Source organism: Cynocephalus volans, chromosome 9, assembly GCF_027409185.1.
Source record: "Cynocephalus volans isolate mCynVol1 chromosome 9, mCynVol1.pri, whole genome shotgun sequence".
Lineage (NCBI taxonomy): Eukaryota > Metazoa > Chordata > Mammalia > Dermoptera > Cynocephalidae > Cynocephalus > Cynocephalus volans.
This window is the reverse complement of record NC_084468.1, coordinates 57,009,010-57,028,625: the sequence shown is the minus strand read 5'-3', so window position 1 is coordinate 57,028,625 and position 19,616 is coordinate 57,009,010.

Here is a 19,616-nt window from a genome sequence, read left to right as displayed (position 1 = left end):
TGAATAAAATCAGGGAGATGCAGAGATCAATATCTGGCAAAATTAAAATTAACCATGTGTGTTTATAGGATATTTACTTGATTTTTTGAAAGCAAGCATCTATAATGACTTTGCTTAAGTATAAGTTTAATGTTTAGAGGTATGTTCTCCTTTTTAATTACTTTTAGAAACATAAATGGCAATATGTAATAGTTACATAAATACGTACAAATTCACATCTTAGTTTAGTGCACATATTTAGTTAGTCAAAACACCTAGAAATGAAAGCTGCTCTAGGAATGACTTGTTAATGGGCTTCATAACAGATGATTGGAAATTTTGTATTGTAATAATAAACTATTGTGTTGTAATTCATTAAAACAGCCTGTCTTGAAGTGATTCAGTTGTTGAGAAAGCAGAAGCAACCAGGTGAGCCCTACTGAGGTACACCTCATTATGCTTATCTAGATAAACTTAACCTTCACTTTTTGCTGCTTAATTGTAAATATTGCTAATTGTACATCTCAAGTGGGGTTACGAAAAATGATTCAAATATTGCTTACTCTATAGATACCATATTCTTCATATCAGTTTTATTCTAATAGTAAGCAGCAGTGGTAGCAATAGTAAATATCAGCTATCTTTTTTTTTTTTTTTTTGTCCTTTCTGTGACCAGTAAGGGGATCGCAACCCTTGGCTTGGTGCCGTTCGCACCGCGCTACCGGCCATCCCTATGTAGGATCTGAACCTGCATGGTGGGAGCGCTGCTGCGCTCCCAGCGCCGCACTCTCCAGAGTGCACCATGCGGTTGGCCCAATATCAGCTATCTTTTAATTAAAGGACTTTTACCTTATATAACTTAATAGAAATCATTATATTTTTACTTGATGCATTCTGTAGATGAGGAAAACATAATAAAAATAAATACAGTTCTGAATTAATACTGTTGTATTCTTCGTAGCATTAATTTGTTGAGCTTTTTGAGTTTTCTAAAAAGATAAAACTTACAGGGATTCCTTTTTTTAAAAATCTCTGCTGAGAAGCAATGTATTGTAATATTTAAGCAAGTAATCAGGAAACGAAGTGGGTCTTCCTTGGTATGAAGCCCTGCCCACAACTTTTCTCCTATGTGATTCTGTGCAATTTCTTACAACTCCCTCTGTTATTGTAGGCCTTTTGGTCTCAATAAACTAATGATAGTGCCTGTCTCATAGAGATTTTTTTTAATACATTGATGAAAGAAGCAAAAATTATGGTATATAGTAAACACTTCATTCTTTTATTAGTGATTGTTTTCCTATTACATTTGTCGAGACTTTTAGGTAAAAAGATGATGCAAATTTTGGAATTTTGGCTATAAGTTAAGGAAAATCAATATCTAGCATGACAAAAAGTAATGTTTGATGTATGATTGGTAGACCAGATGATAATTACTTAGATTTCCTTTATATAGTTTACCTTCATTAACTAAAAAAATGATTTTTTTATGCCATCGCTTTCCACAAATAATAATATGACATTTAAATATGTGCATTTTCATATAAAAAAGTCTTTAAAATATTGTTCTCCCTTTCATTTATTTATTACTGTCAATTTCTGTTTTGCTTTGTCTAGAATTTAAAATCGAGTATTTTCCCATTTATCTTAAGTGCCTGTTGGAATACTTTAGATGAAAACTTGTGTTCACTATTTCTCCAGTGTTATTTTATTGGGCAGAATATTCAACTTTCCTGAAGGTGTGAGGGAGAATATTTAAGTATATTAATATAAGTAATTAATATAAATGTGGACATATTTGTCCCAAATTCCATAGAGATAATTGCTCTGATGAAGCATTTAATGCCTTTATTTTTTAAATGATACGTCACTTCTGGTGTTTAAAGCATTTTATAGACTTAATTTACTTATTATGTAAATTCACGCTTAATTTCTGATTTGCTCTCCTTAGCCTTTTTCTCCATTGCATCTCATAAAGCTTTCAACTTTCATAGGTATCAACTAACACACAAGGCAAACGTGAGTTCAGGTTGCTTCTATGATTAGAGCAGAACACCGGCTCCCTGCTTGCTATCTTGTTTCAATTTACAGTGAATCTGCTTCTCCACTGCAGCCACACAACCTGAAGATACTTGAATCAGGGCAGCATCTGCATTATCCTATCTGGGTGGTGACTGCTTTCATTTCTTTTCTCTCTTCCCCTGCCTTTCCCTCCTCTCAACTTTCTCCTCCCTTTCTCCTGGCTTCCTTCTCTTCTCCTTTTTTCTTTTTTAAAACTATGTAATATACATAAATAATATATGCATAGTATGGGGAATACTTTTAAAGCAATCACTGGTAAAATCACCACCCAAACCAGGAAATAGAATATTACTAGCACTTCAGATGCCCTCTATATTTTTCCCTGATCACAATTTCTTCCCCTTATTAGAAATAATGACCATCTATATTTTGTGATAATTATCTTCTTGCTTTTCTTTACAGTTTCACTTTCTACATGTGTAGTACCTGAATAATTTTTTTTAATCTATTGTCAAATTTTATGTGTATATATAGTAGAATTATACTGAAATACTGTATTTTACTTCTTTATGATACTGTCCTGTTTCTTTTGCCATCATTATTCAGGCCCACTCTGGACATCTTTGCTCCTTTCCAGGTTATGCATGATCACTGCTCTGGGGTCAAGCACTCTGAATGTTAATTTTTCCAAGTTCTCAAATACTTTGAGCTCAGATTTATTTCTCTCCAAACAATAGCCCATATGCCAACCCCTTTCACTATGATCTACGGATGCCCAATTCTATGGTGAATCATTCCCCTACCTCCTTGGCCTTTTACTTCAATATTTCTTCTATTACCTCAACTTCTTCACTTTGTGCAAGCAAGTCTATTAATAAATCTTAGCAAAGCTTTCATTTTAACCTTGCAAGTTATATACATCAATAAGTTCTAAAACAAGAGTCAACTATTACTACTCTTCCCTCTTCCACCCCAGTTCCTTGTCATCTTTAGTGGTTTCCCCATCCATGTTCAGACTCTACTAGTCTGACATCCTTCAGTATCCTCAACATTGAGTCTTCATCTCTTCTCAATACCTGTCACCTACAAACGTGGCCACCTCAAGCAGATCTCACGGTTACTTGGGATCATTTTCATATCTTTAAAGCTTTTATCTTTCCTCTTTAATCACAGACTCATACTCCGCTGTCTCTTCCACTACCTACTTCTCCTCTATCTCTTCCATTACTTGCTTCTACCCAAAGTGCTTCTTGCATCATGATCTACTTGTGTTATAGTTGACTTTTGCCTTTCTGGTCTGTCCTGATTATTAGTTAAGATTATTTTCATGTAGTACCTAGAACATCTGTCCTCCTTGACTTTCTAATATACCATATTTGCTCCAGACTTAAATAAGAACCACTGCTTGTTTTATTAAGGCCAGTTCTTGATAAATGGTTGTAATTATATACCAGCGCAGTATTTAACCCCAGATGGGTCCTCATTGCTGCTCAACAATTTATTTGGTTATATCTTATTGCCATTCTATTCCATGTCTGCTTTTCTAAGAACTTTCTATAACATCATTTCTTAGGTAAATGTGCTTTCCTACAGAGTTTAGAGCTTTGCTGTATAATCAATTCTCCTTAGATTAGGGTGGGTCTAAGACCCTGTTTAGCTCTAGTGAGCCAGGGCTGGATAGATGGCGTATTTTACTTTTTTTATTTTCTCACAGATTTTGATGTCTTCTTACATTTTAAAATAACCCTTTTTCCCACCTTCATCAAAAGCATTATCTTCTCCCTCCCTATCCCCTAATGCAAGTGCTGTGCAAAGTTATTTTCTTCCTTTTGTTTTCCTCTCAATGTGTGTTTATATTTTCATCTACTAGCACCATTTGAAGTTTTTTCTCTGTGAGAATGGCTGCAAGTATGTGTACTTAGCATTAACCTCTTTCCAAAAATCTAATTTATAATTCACATTGCTTATATGGCATCTTTACCAGTATGCATTAAGTATGTAAAAAATTTGCCATTTCTCAGTAAACAGTGCACTCAAACTGAATTCATGCTATCGACCTGATCCTTGTTATTAATGGCACTATCATCTATAGAAACCAAGACCGGGTCTATCGATATTCCTGTTAACTTTTCTCTCTGTGTCTAACATTCCCTATCCCATAATATCTAACAAATAATAAATCCCATTGATTAGTATTCTGTAAAAAGCTTTTATAACTGCACTTTTATAACCACTCACACAAACATACACACTTACCTATCATGCTAATTTTTCATTTTTTCTGGTATCATTATGGCTACTTCCCACCTATATTATTTGCAACAGTAATCTTATTTTCCAGCTGATTTAGTAAGTGACAGAATGAATAAATATGGCATAGTTCAACAAAAGTTCTACATACTTCCAGTCATCTTACTCTCTTACAAATAAACATTTCTCGTTTTTTACTCACATATTTCCCAACTTTATCTTTCACTCCTCTGTTACACTTACTATGTATTTTCATGTAGACTCCTAATTCCTCCTCATTCCACATTTCCCAACATCGTACTGTATTATCCCTCGGTCTTTTCCTGTAGAAGTCTCCACTGTTATTCAAGGGCAGTCAAGACCATTTTTGATTTTGAATTTTTTTTTTTGCAGGAAAAAAAAATCCAATTGCCTACACCAATCAGAATTAATCTTTACTTCCTTTGTATTTCTTTTGCATGGAGCACCACTTTCAAAGAAATTATCATATTTTATATTACTGCAAATATTCATGCAGATATCTTCCTGTTGTAAAATATTAGTTTTAGGTTAAAGAAATGATTTCCAATTGATTTTTCATGTTTTCTGTATCATTCAAAAGAGCATCTTTCATACTTGAAATAAATTAACCAGTATTGTCCAGTGATACTGACAAGTTTTACATAGACACACAAATTTTATAAAACAAAATATTCAGCCAATTTAATTAAAATGGACAAGTTAGCCTAATAGTTGTACACATTAATATTTTGGAATCATGTCAAAAAAGGTTCATTGATGGACTGTTTTCACTGTTAACACTGATTTTCCTTTTTTTTTAGACGTGGAAAAGATAAGGAAAATCAAGAATATAACCTATTAAAGTTAGTATTGTTTACTGCTATGGTGTTTCACATGTGCCATGGCAGTTTCAAGAAAACAGGCCACTTTTATTGAATTACAACTAATATGTTTGAAAATAAACCAAAGACCACATTTTGAAGTATCCTGGATGCATGAGTCTAATTTTGTTGCCAACATTCTGCTATCCCATTTGTTATCAGCATCTATTCTTGTCTGTCATTTTAATAGATATGAAACACACGAGAAACAGCTCTAACGACAGCACTGAAATTGTCTAATTAGAAATGATTTTTATAAAAATGCATTTATTTGTCTGAGTTAATGGTGACACTTTATGTTGTAGGAATTTGAGGGACACACGTTTGGTTTTAACAATCAAAGCATCATTTTACTTAAATCTTGTCTCTACAAATTACTAGTTGTGTGACATTGGATCAGCGAGTCATTTTCCAATGTGCCTTTCTTCATCTATAAAATTAGGGACACAATTTTAACTATTTGTGAGGATTAAATAGTTTCATGCATGTAAAGATTTTCAAATGGTTCTTGGCACATAATAAGCATTTAATAGGCAATTATAAATATAGTTATAGTTACTAATAATTGCACTTCTCAGCCCTTGTGACTGTACTATAGTACACTGATACTTATATTAGTGATTATTCTCTTTAGTCCTTGCCTATAATCAGAAATGGACACAAGTTTTCCTATTTTAAATCATGATACTACCAAAGATAAAATTTGCAATAATTGCTACATTGTGTGAAGAGTTTTTTTTTTTACATATATAGAAAATAAAATATGTTTAAAAGAGTGGTTTTTAGTCAATATGTGGTGTAGGCATATATATAACTTCATTTTATTTATTTTTAGTAAATTAGTTAATAACATCTGGAGATCTCTTTTTATTTATTCTAAAATATTAGAATTCTAAAATAAAAGTGTCCGTTTCATTTTTATAAACTTAGAGGACAACATTATTCAATCTTTAAAAAAATTGGTTATTTAGAATACTGGGTTGAGATTTAGGAGACTTGTGTTTCAGTCTAGCACCTGGCTTTAAGTAATCTTGTGTTCTTGGGAAAGTCATTTAATCTCTTGATATCTTATTTTTCTTATGTGGAAATAGAACAGATTAAACTGTATGGCCCCAGGAAACTTTTCTAAAAGGCTCAACTCTTCACATATTAACCTCTTTTTAGAAAGGTCCTGCAGAGGTAGCTTGTAAGCAAGGGTAGCTCCTATACCCACCTCATAAGGATCTTGCCCCATGGATGCTCTTTGGAGAGGAACGCCCAGCACTGCAAGGCTGGCATACTTTGATTCGTCTTTACCTTTCTAAGGATGTTACATGTTGTCTATGGTGGTCTTGTGAGTCAGAAAGCTTAGGAGAGCCTACAAAGACCTCCAGTGGGTGATTCTGTGATGTAGACGTGGGATAGATTTTAAGACTATTGCTTCAATTTGGGAAAGGCACTGAGATTAAAAAGGATGGAAAGGGAGATGTTGGCAGGACATGATACCTACACAGAAGAACCCATCCACGTACAACTTGATGGGAATGCTTTGTGTCTTCATTCACTCTTGTGGGTAAATAAAGATTGGAGAAAAGCCAAGAGGAAGCGCCAAAAGGAAAACCTATTCAATCCCCTTAATCTTCATGAAATGGACCTAAAACTCAATGCAATGTCTTCAATACATACATAATTTTTGTCTCATGTATTATACATTTTTTAGGTTACTTATATAGGCTCATTCACTCCATGATATTTTCAAGAATCTAGGATCTTTCTATCTTTCCAGTATGCCATGTTAAGCATATTGGTACTTTGTCCTATGCAGGCAACACAGCACCTTCAGATACTGGTATCCTGTTCATATTCAAGAAGGAAAGAATGGGACAGACAGTACTATTGAGCTTGTTATAAGGTAGCATGTATCTCCCAGAAGCTCTTAGTAGATTTTTGCTTACATCTCATTGCCCAATATGACTGGGAATGGTTACTTCCAGTTGTAAGATTGGGTGGGAAAGTAGATATTTAGCTTTTCTCATTTCGATAGTGGAAGCAAACAAGGAAAAACATAGCTGGAAAGGGCTGTTGTAGCTAACAAAAAGGAATTGCCACAGTGAGGGATCTTGAGCCATCTTACATGAGAAATGACTGCACATTTCAAAATGACTGCCTAGCATATTTATTTAGGAAAGCAAGATTTAGAAAAGGCATAAAAATATTTTCAGATGTTGAAATTTATGTTTTATAAAATAAAAATCATTCACCTTTTTCTGTAGAAATTAATTCTCTATTAGGAAAAAATTATACAGCAAAAAGCTTTTGCAGATGGTACAGATTCTCTTATGAGGAAGAAAATTCTGATGGTTGAGGTTCAGGAAGAATAATTTTAAAGGAAATCTACTATAGATATTGTAGAGGGAATTCTTTTATTAGTTTAAGGACAGGACAAATTTACTCTTAAGTTTCTTACCAACCTATTTATGATATGATTCTAATCTCCCCTACATCTTTTCAACCTACTTAAACATCATTTGTAGACTCTGGAAAGAGTTGCCAATATAGTAGAAAGTTTACATTAGGCAGAATCTTAAAATTATTATTGACGAAGCTTTTCATTTGACTTTCGAAGGAAGGGAAAATTATTTCTTTGTTTAATTAAGCATTTAATAAGTTTTGCTTTATATCAAATCACGTTTTGCAAATGTGTAAAGTGATAAGTAGGCAAGGTGACATATTAGAACTGTCCATTGTTTTAGAATACCTTTTATAATCTGACCACTGGATGTACTTCAAAGTTATACTGTTTCTCTCATAACTCATGGAATATAGTTTGTAATAACAATCATCTTCTCAAATTGGTCATTACCAAAGTTAATGACCTGTTTATTAGAACATCAACCTTGGCTTTGCCTCCATCTCTTAATTAACACATCTGTCATTTGCTACTAGTGGCTAAGAATTTCTGTGTAGAGGACAGCTCAAATAATAATAGCACCATTAAAGCGACATCTCCATATATGTGGATGGATCATCAAATTTGCATTGGCCTATCACAAACAGGATCCTGTGAGGCTTTAAGTAGTTTTGGCAGCCCCAAATGGTAAAATCTAAACAGCAAATAGAACAGCATTAGCCTCCTTTGTGGAACATTTGCCCTGAAAATTATTTATCATTGCTGTTGAGAAGGATAATCCCATGAAGTAATTTGCTGTACCTTCACGTGTAGAGAGCTGTTCTTACTCACACTGGTAAACAAACCTGCCCAAAGCAAAGCCCTTCCAGATACACACATTTTTCTCCTGCCATTTCCATTTATTCAATTATTGAACAAATATTGTCATATTATATCTATGTAGATGCCATTAGCAAGTTAGTAACATATTGACATTTCCAACTGAACATCTGTAATATGCATGGGCATTGAAACATGGGCAGTTTTTAAAGTAGGAAATATGGTATTATTTTCCTAAAATGAGCCAATATTCGGTTTTAAAACCTTCATTTGAAAACGACTGGCAGATAATGACACATTGACAAACACAACACACACACACACACACACACACACACAAGCACACAAAACAAAATGCAGTTTCCTATATTGTTAATTTTTGTTCTTTAAAATGTGCTGGAAATTAAATAAATAAATGTCTATTAAAATGCTGATATCAAGGGAAAAATGTTGTTTAACTTTGAAGTAGCATCTATCCTCTCAAATATTCATTTAGGAAACTAAGTCTTCTGCAAGTCATGTTTCACTGTCTAATTTTAGGGATAAATGCATTTTATCATTTTTCAAGGTTCATTTTTAATTATCATGGAAAGACTGATGCAATAAAGTGGTTTTACAAGGTGCAAATACCCTGGGTCCATATATACCTCATGAATCCATGATTCCTGGGGGTTTGAGAATGAGACTAGTTCATAAAAAGATACTATTAGCTTCAAATGAGATGTTTAAAACAAAAGAAAGGAATAAAGCAACAAAGCCACAGTAACTGTTTATTTGTCACTTTTTTATTCTGACTTGAGCTCTGTATTAGAAAAAAAAAACAAGCTTAGTTTTCTATTAGCAAAGATTTCATTTGAGAAAGAATTTGTAACATATTTAATGTAATCATGGGATATAAATTTCGTCTATTTATTTATATCAGGGCAGCAGGTATAAAAACTATACTTAAATTCACTAAATCACAGGTTTCTGGTTTTAATTCACTGAACTATAGACCCATGCTCCGTCCCTGCTCATCTCTCCAACCTCACTTTCCTCCACTCTCTTTGTCCCACTCAGTATGCTTTCTGCTTCTTGCAAATACTAGGTATATTACCAAATCCAAGGGCCCCACTATCCTACAGTTTAAAATACTCTTCTTCAGTTCATTTAATTAAGCTTTTCATTCAAATGTCAGCTCTTCAGGGATGTTCTTCACAGGATTAATTACTATATGATATTATCTTGTTTACTTATTTCCGTTGTGCTTATTTTCTCTTTTATCCCACTAGAATGTCAATTCCTTGAAGCAAGATCTTTGACTCTTGAGCTGCCTACTGTATCCCCAGTGCCTAGAATAAAGTCTGAAACAAGGATTAAAGCACACATGGATCCAAAAATATTTGTGAATGATTAACTGATGTCTTCGCAGAGCAACAGAAGTTTTTCACTGAGGTATAATTATATATAATCAAGGCACAAATCTTAATTGTACAGTTTGAAAAATTTTGGCAAATTGTGTATATAATCTCCATGGAGTCAATGCCCAAATGATGATATAGAACAAAGGCAATGATTATTTAAACTGAAATGGAAATTATTTGCTTTTAAAAATACCTGTGGATCAGATATTTTGCTTTTAAAATGAAATTATGGGGAGTCCTAAGTGGTAAAAGATGATATCTTACCCAGTTGGACAACATAAAGTTATGACATGGAAATATTCTTAGTCTTTGGGATACCTCTTGCAAATTCAAGCAAAGAAGCTTAAAAAAAATTATGGTAAATTCAAAAAGAAGAAAAAGAAAGGGGAAAAATCCATAAGATTAGGTGCATCTTTCTAAGTTATTTATTTTGATTATTTTGGCATGTGGTTGGATTGAGACCTCTGAAATTTTTAAAAGCAATTATGTACGAATGTGGATAAGTTTCAGGAGGATCATTAAGCTCAAAGTTTTAACTGGAAGCCTGATTTGAAAATTCTAAAGGTTTTCAAACTGCAAAGAAGAGAATACTGTCTATTATGTTCTTTCTTCTCACATAGGGTAACCATATATCCCAGTTTGCTCATGAAAGTCCCTGTTTGTGCATAGCTATTCCAGTGTAGCTGTTAGTAGTATCCCTGCTTATTCTAAATAAGTGCACTTGGATGATAAAGTATATGGTCACCCAGATTTGCACCCTTTTTATAAGAAAGATAAGTACTGATCTTTTGGTACAATGAAGCTCTTTAGTTCTCGTCTTTTTAACATAGATGATAGGTTTTGATTTAAAAAGCAGTTGCACTTTCAAGAAAGAACAGACAACACAGCAAATATTGATTGCTGTCTTGACCTCATTATGTTGATAAGGGCATTTCTGAATATTGTCTAAGTTTAGGTAATAAACACCCCAGGTAGAAGGTTAATGACACATTTAGCATCAGTGGGGTGCTGGACAGTTTTTCAAAGTAAAACCAGTTCAAGCTGGTAAACCGTCTGTCCTGTCCATGTAGAACAAAAACATATCATGTTTCTACAAACAGCATATAACTCAAGAAGAGGTGAACAGTGTGCTGAGAATTCAGCAATTGGCTGACTACATCGATTTGCTAAAGAATAACAAACTTAAAATGTTGTCAAGTCATTTTTTAACAGCAATTTTCTATAATCTTTTGAGCTTCCTGCTATGATTCTGCTAATCTGTGTCTTACTGCTGCCTGACACTAAAGACAGCATTATGACAAATTTACAAACTGATGAATCATTTTCCACATTCATTCAGCTAATGAGAAAAACAAGTCATTATTTTTTAAGCCTGATTATTATTCCCTTATTTAATATAAGAAGTGCATACAAATGGCATTATGCTGCTTTTCCACAAAATAACCCTATGCTCAGACTAATAGCTTTTATAAGCTAAAGATGTCCAGTATACTCAAAATTGGAAAGAACTGATTCAAAATTTCTCAATGATTCCATTAAATCCTTACATTTTGGCACTAGGCTATAGTGCCATCACTACAAATTAGAATTTCGATAGTTTAAATCATATGAATTATCAGTGGCTTTCACATGCATGGATTTTGGATTAATCAGTGAAAAAACTATTGAACACTCACTAAAAAGAATAAATAATCTAGGTTTACTGGCTGGGACATCATAATAGAGAAGTATACAGTGTAATAGAAGAAGAAAGACATCAGTATAAAGGGTAGCTAAAAGTGAGGCCATAAAGAACAAAAACTGAATGGGTGAAAATGGCAGGACATTTGGAGGAACTCAGGGGAGAGAGGGAACTGTTTCTGTGAACTTAGAGAAAGTGCAGCTTAAAGGATGGTAGCAGCCAGATGGGCTTTAACTTTCAACTATGCTCAAATTTGTGCAACCAAGAAAAGCTAGACAAGCATAATGCTTTATTTCACCTTTGACTGGCTGTGAGCTCTTCATACTGGCTTTAAGTCAGGTGTAGGAGTTTGTGAGGAAGTCTGTGGGGTTTCAGTGTCACAAATGCTCCAGCATGCCCTCTGTTAAGTCACTGCTTGACTCCTGAATGTATTATTGAGACAAAGAAAGAGACATTTTTAGAATTATTGTGAATAATGTGGAAGGTGGTCAAGAAAGAAAGAGGTATACCTTGAATGACTAATTCAAATTTCAGCACATGGCTATGACAGGCCTTAAAACTGCAGTGAGGAGAATGATTTGAAACTATCAGAATCTAAGGTTAAACAGAGTCAATCTTTGGTAGCATCATATGTGCACGTAAGAATGACATCTGAAGAATGGATATTCTGGTTAATTATTTTAATGAATTCTCTTTGTCTTTGAGCTTTGCCAGTCTGACTATAATATGTCTCAGAGAGGATCTTTTTGGATTAAATATGTCTAGGCATCTTTGAGCTTCCTGGATCTGAAAGTCTGTGTCTCTCCCTATACCTGGGAAGTTTTCCATTATTATTTTATTGAATAGATTTTCAATGCCTTTACCCTTCTCCTCCCCTTCTGGAATGCCCATGATTTGAATGTTTATGCACTTAAGGTTGTCTGATATCTCTCTTAGATTTTCTTTATTTTTTGTAAATTCCTTTTTCCATTTTTTGTCTGCCTGGGTTATTTCATAAAGACCATCTTCAAGATCAAAGATTCTTCTGCTTGCACTAATCTGCTGCTTAAGCTCTTGCATGTGTTTTTTATTTCAATGAATAAATCCTTCAGTTCCAGGAGTTCTTCTACATTCTTTTCTAAGGTATTAATCTCTTTGTAAATGTTCTCTTTTATATCCTGAATATTTTTTCTTGTTTCATTGTGTTGTCTGAGTCTTCTCTTATCTCATTGAATTTCCTTAAGATTGTTACTTGGCATTCCTTTTCAGTCATTTCAAGGGTTTCCTGTTCTGTGTAATCTGGTACTTGAGAATTACTATATTCTTTTGCAGGTGTCGTATTTTCTTTTTTTTCTGTCTTTTTTTATTTCTAGTATCTCTACATTGATTTCTGGTCATCTGGTAGAGCAGTTGCTTCTTCTATTACTCTGGAGTGGACTTTGAGGAGAAAGACTTCCTCCTCTTTTTCCAGGCTCCTCTGGTGACTCTCCTTGCGTCAGTTTAGTCGAATATGCAGTGGGTTAACTGCATGGTGGTTGTGGCTGCTACTGTGGTGACAAGCTTTCCTTGCAGTGGCAGAAGCTGTGGTGGTCGTCTGCTGTGGACCACCTCCACAGAAGTGATACCGGGCCTCCTGGTTGTCCTTGCTTCTGCCTTCTGTGTGGATAGGGGGCGTCAGCCTGGGACTTTTTCCACTTGTGCTTTCCTGGTCACTGTAGGTAGCCAACTTGGTTAACTTTGGTAAGATATTTCTCTATTTTAAAAATGAGGCCAAGTGTGCCTGCCTGTTCGGGTAAAGGGAGAATGAAATGAGTCTCTGTAAAGCATCCATGTTAATGACTGGGGAGCAGTAGGTGATCAACCAGCAAAAAATATTTATTGAGGTGTCTAAGAGAATCTCTAATTAATAGTACTCCTCTTTTATCCTCTGGTTCACACGTTGAGAAAAAAGCAAAAAATAAAGATGGAGGCCAATATATGATCATTTTTGTTGATAGAAACCACGTTGGAGTGTGTGGCTTTAGGCCTGTTAGCCAAGGGATTCACTGATATGAACCCCAGAAAGAGAATTTATTACTCAGTCACAGATAGGCCAGGGAAGCCCTCCGTGTGTCTGGTGTGGATGCTTGCTTAGGGAAAATAAGCCTCACTTCACTAAAACTAGGGTTAATAGAAATGGGCACTAAGAGATTTAATAACTTGTCCATGCTCATGCAGCAAAGAAGCCAGGCTTTGAATCCATGTCTATCAGACTCTAGGGCTTTTCCAATATCTATCAGAATTACTCTGCCTTAAAGAGATGTAGATGTAGAAAGTAGGCAATAAAACAGAATGTGAAAAGGAAACTTGTTTAAACTAAATCTTTAAATTTCTCTCTCTATATGCCATAGAAAGAAAATAAATATGATGATAATGATAAGCAATTTACAGCATCACACTTTAATTTGTACTCAGGTATTAATAATGACCTATGGGAATATTTTATTTTTTAAGTATGACTTTAAATGATACACAGGTTGTATTATGGAAGTTATTAAACAGCCTTAGAAACAGATTTTATTTTCAGGAGCTCAGAATTAATAAATGATATTTAGCTGTAATAAAATAGTGGACTGGGTTGGGCCTTCATGTTTCACTTGATTTTCTCTGCAGATGATTAAACACCGCCACAGGACATACAGATTTTTACAAAAGTCACTAATAATAATAAAAAGAAGCTTAAATCAATTTACTCCAGTTGTGATGACTATTTAAAATTTTAGCTAACAATTTTACAAACTGCCAAAAGTCATATTAATTAAAAAAACCTATTTTTTAATTCTATTATCATGTACAATGAAATAGTTGAATAGGTAGAGTGACTTAAAAATATGAACTCATTGGAAAGTAAGGAATGAATATTTCTAAATGATAAATATCTGCAAAGATTGTTTTTATATCAAAAGTGTACATGACACTTTGTGATGTCTTAATGATTATTATTTTCTGATGAGTTGGTTACCAAACCTTCCTATTCTTTCACTCCATCATGATGTAACACATTGTAATATGATAACACTTCATTAGGAGGTGGTAATAACTCCTAATTTTTTTTTAAAGTATCATTTTCATAGAGAGAGCAAGGTAATCTAACTTTTGCATGAGTACCTCCTGGCCCCTTGGATGAAAGCCTTAGAAAAAGTTTTTTTTTTTTTTTTTTTTTTTCTGTGCTGTGTTGCTGAGAAGCCCAGCATTTCAGAAGCAGTCCTTGGAGCAAGAAAATGACAACTGATATTATGTGATAACACTCTGAGATTAGAGGCAAAGGCAAACTTCAGATGTGTGCTTTTACATCCTCCACTCCTATGTAAAATGTCACGTCGCTAAGATCGCCAGTGTGAAATGCTTTGCCACATTCCTAGTTCTGTGCCAAAAACACCTAGTTTAGTTCCTGTGACCTTTGGCTGTCCAATAAACACTAATTGATCTGATTAAAACATGTGAGCTGTGAACACCATGAAAAATGTGGAAGGAGCTTCAGAATGATTATAGGATTGCAGGAAAGCTCATATCATGTGCTTTGATGTTACTGTATTACATATTGCCAGTATTTTAATTTGAAATTCTTCCTTATCATGGCACTGAATTTATCATGCCGTAGGACTCATTTTAGCACACCATATGGCTGCTATATTATATTTATTTTTTTGCTGATTTTAGTGTAGTTATTCATATTATGAGTGGGAGCCTTTTACACAGGTTCAAATGTTTGTCAGTTCACGGATCTTTCTATTAGTCTGACCATATTTTATCAGTACCTTTGCAACAGTTGTGTTATATGCAACCTTAAGAAATTCAGGATCACTATTAAGGGAATAATTTAAAAACACTAACATTTTCTGTATTTACTATATACAACTACCAGGCTTCACTTCCTTTTTGGGTAGTCTATTTGTATGGTTACTTTTAACATCTTAAAAGTCTCATACAGTGTTTCTTTCAAGTATTATGTTACCTGTCCTGAAATGGAACATTTTCCTCTTGGTAGGACTTGTTATCACTGTAAATATATCTCATTGGTGAAAAATATACCGACAAACTCTTGCAAGTTGTACTGGTTGGAGGATATTTAAAGGAATAGATGTATTACAAATAAAACATACAACTAGTTGTTCATAGAAAAACCTGCTTTTCTTTGTGTTGGTGGACCCAGAGCAAGTTCAGGAAATTATTTAGAATTCAATAACAGGTTATTAATCTCAGCTAATCAATAGAATAAATTATTTAATTTCATCATTTATTTATTTTCAGATCCATTATGTAACTGTTGAACTTCCGTTGTAGGTCAGAGATTGTGTTAGGTGCTGGGGACACAACCAGAAACAATCCAGATAAAGTGTGGCCCATCTTGCTTGGCAACACATTCTACTTCTCTGTTCTTGTCATTTCTCAATGTGCATGAATTGCCAGAGCCGCTTTCTCCATTCCATAATTATCATTACATTTATTACAGTACCACATACATACATTATTGCATAATATACATACATATATATATATACAGACATATATATATATTTAAATGCTTACTTAATTGATGAAGAAACTAAGGCTGAAGAATCCAGGCATTCAACACCCCAACTGCAAGCGTTCTATATACACACACTGTCCACAGTTTAATTTCCTCCAAAGCCCCCTTCTTTAAACTGGTTTCTGTTACCCCTCCCATACACAAACTCCTCTTATTCCTTCCATCACTTTATTTAAAATGTAATTCTCTGTTTTTAATATAAAATTTCCTTTCCCATATTTGTTCATTTTTAAGAAAACTTCCTTCTTTACCCCCACTCTCTTCCTCCTTTCTGCCCTCTTCTTTCATTCCTTCCTCCCTTTCCTTAATTTCTTCCTTTTATGAGTATATTGAGTAACTCCTGTGAGTTAAACATTAAAAAAATCCAGCAAGGGCATAATATAAAATAGTTTTTTTTTAAATGTAATTTATCTCTTCTGTTCCTTACTTCTTCACATAGATATAATAATAGATATAAAAATATCCTAGAAAAATATGCCACTTAGTTGTTTTAATACATGGAGTACTAAGGACTTTCTAAGCATTGAGGTTCCTCAAAAGATTGTATTGTAACTAGGAAAACATATTATCTTAGAAGTTTATTAACATGTGATTTGATTATTAAAAATAATGAATTAATTTAATATTTAATCATTTTTCAGAAATAACCCATGCCAGTGCAGTTTTTATTTAATCTAAAAACTATTTATTGATCATTTCAAAGTTTTTCACTTGGTTTTAACCTGAAAAGTCCTCTACTACTTATATTATTTGACTATGATATAAATAATACCCCATAGGAAATAAACTTCAAATAATAATCATTTTAAAATTAAAAATAAAATTGGAAGAAGAATTAGAATATAATAATTTTTTCCACTGGCAACTAGTATTTCTCAAGGTTTTGTTTTTATGAGACACTGATTTACTATTTGTTTTAAAATGTCGTGACTATATTCCTCATAAAATGTTTTTATACATTGTCTGAAAAATGGTTTGCAGAGTTGAAACATATAGCCATTTAGCTCACAAAGAGACTCAGCAATTCACAAAATTTATAATCTTAGTTCTTTTTCCTGATAAGTGAAAAATATTTACATATTTTTCAAATGATTTTTTCCTTTTTTCTGTATTATGAGCAAGAGATAAATCACTTTCTTCTAATAATGTGAAGTGCTGTCAACTCCTGAGAGTGCATTTGAATAATTCCATTTTTTAAGGTTACAGCAAAATTAATTATGATTAAGCTAATTGTATAAAGCCTGGATTTCCCTGTAAATTATTATCCCTCCTGTAGTATATAGTACTAAGTACTGATAATTAGAAGTTTGGGTAGGGTTTTTACAATATGCTGTGGGTAATTGAAATTCCACTACAAAGGGCTTAGCCCTTTTGAGTATATAATAAAGCATATGTTTTATGTTGTTGATGAGAAATAAGTATTTTATAAGAAGAAATTCCCCAGCACATGATTGCCAAGATGCCATCACCAAATATCTCAATACATGGGAAAGCAGGGTTCGTGATGGCAATTGAAAGATTTTCCAAATACTCTTTGCAGAGTTAAAACATTGAAAAGATAAAAACAGATATTTGGATTAGCCAACATGAAAAAGTCCTGCTCTTTCCCGGGCATTTTTTTAAGGTGGTGCTTTTAAAAGTTCATGGAATTGGGATAGTGGTGGTGGTAATATCAGACTCATGGGCGCAGTTCTTTTTAGCAATAAAGTTTTTATAACAAGCCAGCACGTTTTTTTTCATAATTCATTGAACATCTAATATTTATGGTCAATAAGATATGGAAGAAGGAAACTCAAGGAGAACCACAAATACATTTTCAGATAACAAGTAAAATGGATAGCTATAATCTATGTCCCCACTTTCCTCTTTTAATAAAGAGAATTTCAATCATGTCTTACACTTGGAATGCCACTGCATGTCTCCCTAATTTGATTAAAAGTGGAACAAAAGATTAGTGGTAGAAAGAAGGTATTAAATGAAAATGATCTCTAAAGTTCCATTTCCCTATAAAATACTTTGGTTCACATATATTCTACTTCTGAAATGACTTTAACTTTGGAAATATCAGGCCAATGGTCTGAAAAGCAATACTAAAATCCGAGTTATTGTTTTACACTAAGTCAATCCATGCTATTTATTCCAGGTGCTCCCTGAGAGTTGTTACAATGTACCAGGAGATTTTTTATTCATTGGCCTGATCAAGAGCAATTGAAAGTAGAAGTTGTGTTCCCTGAAAGGTACCCTGATCCATAAGTGTTCAATAAGAGTTTGATATAATTGGAACACAGCACCTAGAATATTAAAAAATCTGGAAGAATTTTTGTTTCTCTTGTTAATCCCCCTGGAAGATCCTAAGACATGTTCCCCAGCAATGTACTTCTTATCAAAGGTGTATCACATCAGAACAAATGGGGTTGGAGACTGAATAGAATGAAAAAGACATTTGTATTATACAATAGGACAACAAAATTACTCTCTTGCCAAAACAAGTGAAGTGAGAGACAGAAGTTAAGGAGCAAAGGTCAAATACTGGTAAAAGTAATTACGTCCATGTTTCTTTGGGGCAAAGGGGAGAGTTTTCTTGATTTTCATGTTGCAATAGCTACTTTCTAGTCTATGGCCTCCTGAAGGTAAGAAGTGAAAGTACCACAGGCTGGCACAGAGGAAAGTGCCATAGGCAGGTCATTGCCCATGAAAAGGGTGATGATCCTTCAACAGAGGTAACCCTGAGACGTCATGTTGGGATGTCCCCTATGTTATTTCAGTGTGGCTGCTGTAAAAAGTTAACACAATCTGGGTGACTTAAAACAATAGAAAGTTATTCGCTCACAGTTCTGGATGCCAGAGATCAAAACAAAGGTGTCAGCACGTTGTTTCTGTCTGGAGGCTCTGAAGAAGAATCTGTTCCACCCATCTCTCTTAACTTCTGGTGGTTGCTAATAATCTGTGGCATTCCTTGCCTTGAAGCTCCATCCCTCCAGTCTCTACCTCCATCACCACATGGCTTCCTCCCCTCTGTGTCTTCACTTGGCTTTCTTCTCTGTGTGTGTCTGAGTGTCTGTATTCTCTTCTTCTTATTGAGGATATCAGTCATTAGATTTAGGGCCCACCCTAATAGTGTGACAGCGTCTTAAATTAACTAATTACATCTGCAAAGACCCTATTTCCCCATAAGATCACATTCTCAAGTTCCAGGTGAATATAAACATCATAAATTTCCCATGCTCAGCACAAAGGAAATTATTTGAAAGAACACCACATCAACCGCATTCCTTGGAATCTCGTAGAACCCTTTGGGAAAAAGGAATAAAGTGTCAGCGGTTGTGGAAACAGATTATCTAGACTGAAGTTATCCAGAAATTCAGTTTCTATTTCCAGTATAATCCCTTAATGTTGGCTCTATGTGCTATGCAGTGTGTTTCTGATAATTAAATATCTAAGTATATAACTATGCACTTGTTCTATATTTCAGAGATTTCTTGGAATGGTGAAAAGAGGGAAGAGTGCATGGTTTTAATAATCTGGGGAGAGAATTTATGAAAAATTCACAGATGTAATTTTTATACCTTCAAACTTGTTAGTGAATATTTTTATATCTCCTATTATGTCAGGACATACAACATAGAGCAATGGAATAAAAACTTTT